Raw genomic sequence first — 6,265 nt, 5'->3', positions numbered from 1 at the left:
ATTGTGAAGTTTTCTCAATTTGTAGGTGACTGACACACTGCAGGGTCTGACTACATTATCACCCTGCCCCTCCTACCCATCTTTATGCCTTTGGTTGAGAAAATATTTTTCACTGGTATTTATTTTTTTCTCATAGACAGGTGCTGTGTAAGTAGTTGTAATTTTGATGTATCCATTGGAGAAGGTGATTTCAGGGTCTTCTTACTTTATCATCTTTGCTACATTTCCCTAACTGTATCCCTTTAATGAAAGACATTTAGATTAATAATCAAATTTGTATAATTTGCCTAATTTTAAATATCTGGCTTTATTTACATTTTGTCTTAGTCATCTCCAGCTTACATCACAAGATAACATAAAATTGTGGTTTAAATATCAGAATTTATTTTCTGGGGTCTAGAAGTCTAAGATTTGTATGCCAGCATGTTTGGGTTCTGGTGAGAAGCTTCTTGCAGGTTTCCAGATGAATGGATTCTTACTGTGTCCTCATATGTTGAAGAGAGAGAGAGAGTTGCTGGGATCTCTTCAAATATGGTAATGATAACCCTGTATGTGAGACAGCAAAAGAAACACAGATGTATAGAACAGTCTTTTGGACCCTGTGGGAGAGGGAGAGGGTGGGATGATTTGGGACAATGGCAATGAAACATGTATAATATATATGAAACGAATCGCCAGTCCAGGTTCGATGTATGATACTGGATGCTTGTGGCTGGTGCACTGAGATGACCCAGAGGGATGGTACGGGGAGGGAGGAGAGACGGGACTTCAGGATGGGGAACATGTGTATACTTGTGGTGGATTCATGTTGATGTATGGCAAAACCAATACAATACTGTAAAGTAATTAATCTCCAATTAAAATAAATAAATTTATATTAAAAAAAGAAAACTAATCCTATCAAATCAGACCTCTACCTTTAGGATTTCATATAACTATAATGACTTCCATGAGGGCACTAGCTCTAAATACAGTCATATTGCATGTTAGGGTTTCAACATATGAATTCAAGGTGGACACAATTCAAATCATATCATAATTTTATATATATTTTTTATCCTTTACTCTTCATCTTCAGTATACGAATCCAGTGTCTTCCTGCTGTATCAGGACTACTCACTTCATTCTCATTTCCTCTCTCTTGCTTTGCTCTAAAATTTTTCATTTTTAATATATAACCTCTCGAAAATTTTACTAATGTTGATCTTTCCTTTTCTAACCTTCAAGAACAAATAGCTATCCTCTTTTCTAGTGCCCTTGGCTAGGGAAACTAAACTTTTCTCAAGATTACTAGATAATAATGACTAAATCTACTTGAAATGCACATGCAAAATAAAAACACCATAGGAGAATTTCTAAAAACACATGTCAACTTAGTGCTATATGACAAGTATTATTCAAGATCTAAGAATATATAAATAAGAAAACTAAGATTGCAGGTCATAATAAGTTTATACTAATAAAGGGAATTTGAAGCTCTTTGGTTTTAAGACTTGGGATTAAACACTTATTAAATCACACAACATAGTCAGAGGCTCTTTGGTTTTTGGCAAGCAGGTCATGTACTTTCTAATTACAATGAAGACTCTGAACTTAGATTCTCTGTTGTTGAGTGTGGATTTGATTCCAGTATCTGGGGCAGGTAATAAGGATATCAAATGCTTTAACTTACATTCAATCTTTCTAGTAAGTATGCCAATATTATTAATAGTAGGCAAGAGTACTTGAGTATCTAGCTTGTATTCATAACAGAAATGAATTATCAAAGCAAAAGTCTTCATTTTTTCCACAAGATTGTTTTGTATTTCCAGTATTTGTACAAAATATCCTGTTAAGTTTTGAGAAATTTGATATGATCAGAAATATTTATCACTGTTTATTCTTCATCTTTTTTTTCACTGAGTATATCAAGTAACTTGAGAAACAGAATAACTGACATTTGTCCATTTCCATTTCATTTAAACATACTAAATACTTTTTGTTCTTTTGTAGCTTAAATCTTGTCATTAAAATTTATTCTATTGTTACAGCTAAAAAGAAGCATATTTTAAAAATATGGAAAATGAATGTTAATTTTTAGTAAAGAAAAAAAGATTAGTAGTTTGTTACTAAGTTTCTATTAACAAGAGGTTCTATATCTTCATGAACCACCTACATACTTCTTGCATTTCATTCAATACTAAGAACAGGGTTGATATTTAATAATTATTTTATTAATAGGTTAGTGACAGTCATAGAACATAAGCATCCTCCCAAGAAATCTGATTATATTTATAAGATTTTTCTCTAAATGTGTTATGAAAGTTACTCTATCAGGAATGCTCCCATTAACTATGTTTTATTACTACATAACTATAACTTTATTATAGACAACTGTGTTTATGAATATTTTATACAAATATAGAATTATACATATATCATAATTGAAAACTTGCTCCTTGTTACTACCAATTTATTTTATATATGTCTTTTGTGGTTATTTAATGTTCTTCCACATTTCATTTTCTACTGGATTTATAACATTTTGTTTTATGACTTAAATTATTTACTTAACAGTTATTTATAAAACTGAGCAAATCCATGAGGATGACTTTTAGTTTGAATATTTTTGGCTTACACTGACTTAAGACTAGAAGTAACAGTAAATGGAATTTTTTAAAAAAAGGTACACTATGAAAAAGATTAGAAAATTTTAGTTTACTATATATAACAGTGTCCCAAAATTATGATCTGATATGTATATCTTTTTGAGAAATCAAGATGACCAGAGAGTTTAATGAAGTTTGATGGGGGAAGACTTGGAAAATTAGTTGAAGATTGATTGTAGGGGATCTTGGACACCAAGAGTGTAGTTTGACTTATAGGAAAGGTTTCCCCATAAAAAATCATCAACTGTTTTTTAACAAGGAACTTGCTGACAAGGTTGACTTAGCCATGGTAATTTGTATGTATCAAGCTCATATATGAACTCAGATAGGTTTCTGTCACAGAAGATCTAGAGTAGTAAGAAACTGAGAAGTTCAGTAGGAGAAAAGAAATTCTCAAATATAACAAACCCTGTAAAAAAGTCAATAGAATATCATAGAGTGCTGGTTGCCATTTTAGATAAATGCATTAATATTGTATAGCATTTTCTGGAAACAGAATTATGTGTTTCTCTCCATAAATTAAATCATCATCCTTGTTCTAAGTTACAGATGCTTTAAGAAAGAATTAACTCCATAAGCTAATGGATTTCAATGAAAAGGGATCAACAAATTTCTGTTAAGCAGTACCATATTCTCATTCATTCTGTGAAGGAAAGATGTTGGCTATCATATTAGTAAATAAGAGATATTGTAGACATCAAGCCATCAGCCACTACAGCCATGTCTGAATGTGTACCTTAAAAAGATTAAGGCTAAAAAAAAAAAAAAATGATACTGGTCCTAGATAGATGCATATTTAAAAAATAATCTTCATAATTCCAGACTTTTGAAAAAAAAACTCCTTATGTATCTTGGTTCGTCCCTTACCACTTTGTAAGATTCTGAGGCACAGTCTTTGCGTATAAAAATTTGTTTCAGGGAGAGGAAAGAAGAGGATGGGTGAAAGATAAAGAGAGGAAAAACTTGGTTTCCTAAAGGAAAATTTCTTATCCAATGATATAACGTGTATGAAACCAAATTGCAAGCTCTCAAGTTCAAAGAAAATGAAATGTGATTTACTACCATAATTTGTCAATGAGGATTTCATTGAATGCTATAAAGTTCCTTTGAATGCCGTAAAGATATTTACATCACAAGAAACATTATATTGAATATGATGAATGACAACTGTGGTTATAAAATTTATCGGAAGTTTATTGTACTTAGAGGAATCAGGATGATGTGCAAGGCTTTTCTGAAAAGTTTAAATGAAATTAGCAAAATAATATCTCCTCTGTACTTACATTTTTTTTCATATAACTCATATACTATTGCAATCTTCTGTTAGCAGCAGAAACATTATCTCTAAACAAAAGTTAAAGAACACATGTTCCTTAGAAGTAATGACTTTTGAAATAAAACTATTATAATGATTAGCTGTTTATTTCTTTGTACACCATTCTTAAGAAGATTAAGTTTAAAAGTATAGGGCCAAAAAATGAAAAAAAAAAAAAAAAGTGTAGGACCATATTGGAGCAGGACACAAGATGGCAGAATAGAAGGACTTGAGCTCATATCCTTTCATGAAAACATCCAAATCACAACTAAATTGCATGAATATATATAAAAAAAAGGACTGGAACATATAAAATTTATATTTACCTCCAAGGACAAAGAAGAAGCGAAAATAACACTGTAGGAGAGGCAAGTTCAAAATACAATCAAATCCCATAGCCTCTCGTGGGTGAGCCAACTAGAAAATAATTATGTCATAGAGGTGAGAGTTCTGAGCCCCACATCAGGTTCTGACATCATGAGGAGCCCTGAAAGCATTTGGTTTTGAAGACTAATGGGGCTTCATCACAAGAAATCCATAGTACTGGAGGAAACAGAAACTTCACTCTTGGAGGGAGACTTTGTGTACATCAGGACCCAGGGGAAAAACAGTGTTTGCATAGGAGCATGGGCCGGACCTACCTTCTTGCCGTAAAGGCTCTCCTGGGAAAGTGGGGAGAGGCTATAACTCACTGTGGGGAAAAGAATACTGGCAATAGAGGCACCAGGGAGTAGTCATTGGCATTAGTTCTCATGGAGGCTACCATTTTGATATTAAACCAGGCCCTACCCAACAGCTTGAAGGTTCCAGTGCTGGAACAGAAGGTTCTAGTGCTGGTATGCCTCAGGCAAAACAACAAACAGGGTTGTAAAGCAGCCCCACCATCAGCAGACAGACTGCTTAAAGTCTGCCTGAACCCTCTGGTACCTCAAAACACACACATTGATACAGCCTTGCCCACCAGAGGGACAAGACCCATCTCCAACCACCCGTGGTCAGGCACGGTTCCTCCCACCAAGAAGCCTACACAAGTTCTTTAGACCATACTCACCCACCAAGGTGCAAAATCACTAGAAGCAAGAGCAACTACAATCCTGCAGCCTTAGCAAACACAGAGTCAGACAAAATGAGATGGCAGAAGAATATGTTCCAGATGAAGGCATAAGATAAAACCTCAGAAGAACAATCAAGTGGAGACATGAAATCAATGAGAGAAAGATTTCAGAGTAATGACAGTAAAGATAATATTACATTTTAGAAAAAGAACTGAGGCACAGACCAAGAAGATACAAGAAGTGTTTAACAAAGAGCAGGAAGATATAAAGAACAAACATAAAAGAGTTGAACAATACACACACTGAAATGAAAAATACACTTCCTCAGAAAGATACTTTAAGGAAAATACCCTATTTTCCATTACATCAAAAGGAATAAAATACCTAGGATCTAAGGAGGTTAAAAACCTGTACTCTGGTTCAATGCACGATACTGGATGCTTGGGGTTAGTGCACTGGGATGACCCAGAGGGATGGTATGGGGAGGGAGGAGGGAGGAGGGTTCAGGATGGGGAACACATGTATACCTGTGGTGGATTCATTTTGATATTTGGCAAAACTAATACAATTATGTAAAGATTAAAAATAAAATAAAATTAAAAAAAAAAAAAAACCTGTACTCTGAAACCCATAAGAAGCTGATGAAAGAAATCAAAGATGATTTCAACAGATGAAAAATATACCATGTTTTTGGACTGGAAGAGTCAATATTGTCAAAATTATTGTACTACCCAAGGAAACCTACAGAATCAATGCAATATCTATCAAATTACCAAAGGCATTTTTTGGCAGATCTAAAACAAAGTCTTAAAATTTTGTATGGAAAAAGAAATGACCCCAAATACTCAAAGCAACCTTGAGAAAGAAAAATGAAATTGGAGGAATTAGCTCTCTGATTTCAGACTATACTATAAATAAATCTACAGTAGTTAAAACAAAATAATACTGGCACAAAGACAGACATAAATCAATAGAACAGGAAAGAAAACCCAGAAAAAAACACACATACTTATGGCGAATTAATCTACAAAAAAAGAGATAAGAATATACAGTAGAGAAAGTGGTACTGTGAAAACTGGGCAACAAAGTGTAAAAAAAAAAATGAAATTAGAACAGTCTCTCATATCAGACACACAAAAAAAACTGAAAATGGATTATAAACCTAAATGTAAGACTGGACAGTATAAAACTCTTAGAGGAAATTACAGGCAGAACACTCTGACAGAAATGGTCACAATATCTTTTTG

The 6,265-nt window shown here is 33.5% G+C and overlaps 1 long non-coding RNA gene across 1 annotated transcript; it reads right to left on the bottom strand.

Annotated features, from left to right (window-relative positions):
- Window positions 1-261: 261 nt before the first annotated feature.
- On the bottom strand, window positions 262-4,382 carry LOC112449129 (uncharacterized). The gene is made up of 2 exons (XR_003037624.2): window positions 4,290-4,382; window positions 262-546 (listed from the first exon to the last, which is right to left on the bottom strand). It is a non-coding gene; the product is annotated as an uncharacterized lncRNA (long non-coding RNA).
- Window positions 4,383-6,265: the final 1,883 nt, after the last annotated feature.

The sequence above is a fragment of the Bos taurus genome, chromosome 12, assembly GCF_002263795.3.
Source record: "Bos taurus isolate L1 Dominette 01449 registration number 42190680 breed Hereford chromosome 12, ARS-UCD2.0, whole genome shotgun sequence".
Classification (NCBI taxonomy): domain Eukaryota; kingdom Metazoa; phylum Chordata; class Mammalia; order Artiodactyla; family Bovidae; genus Bos; species Bos taurus.
This window is presented reverse-complemented; position numbering and strand designations above follow the sequence as displayed.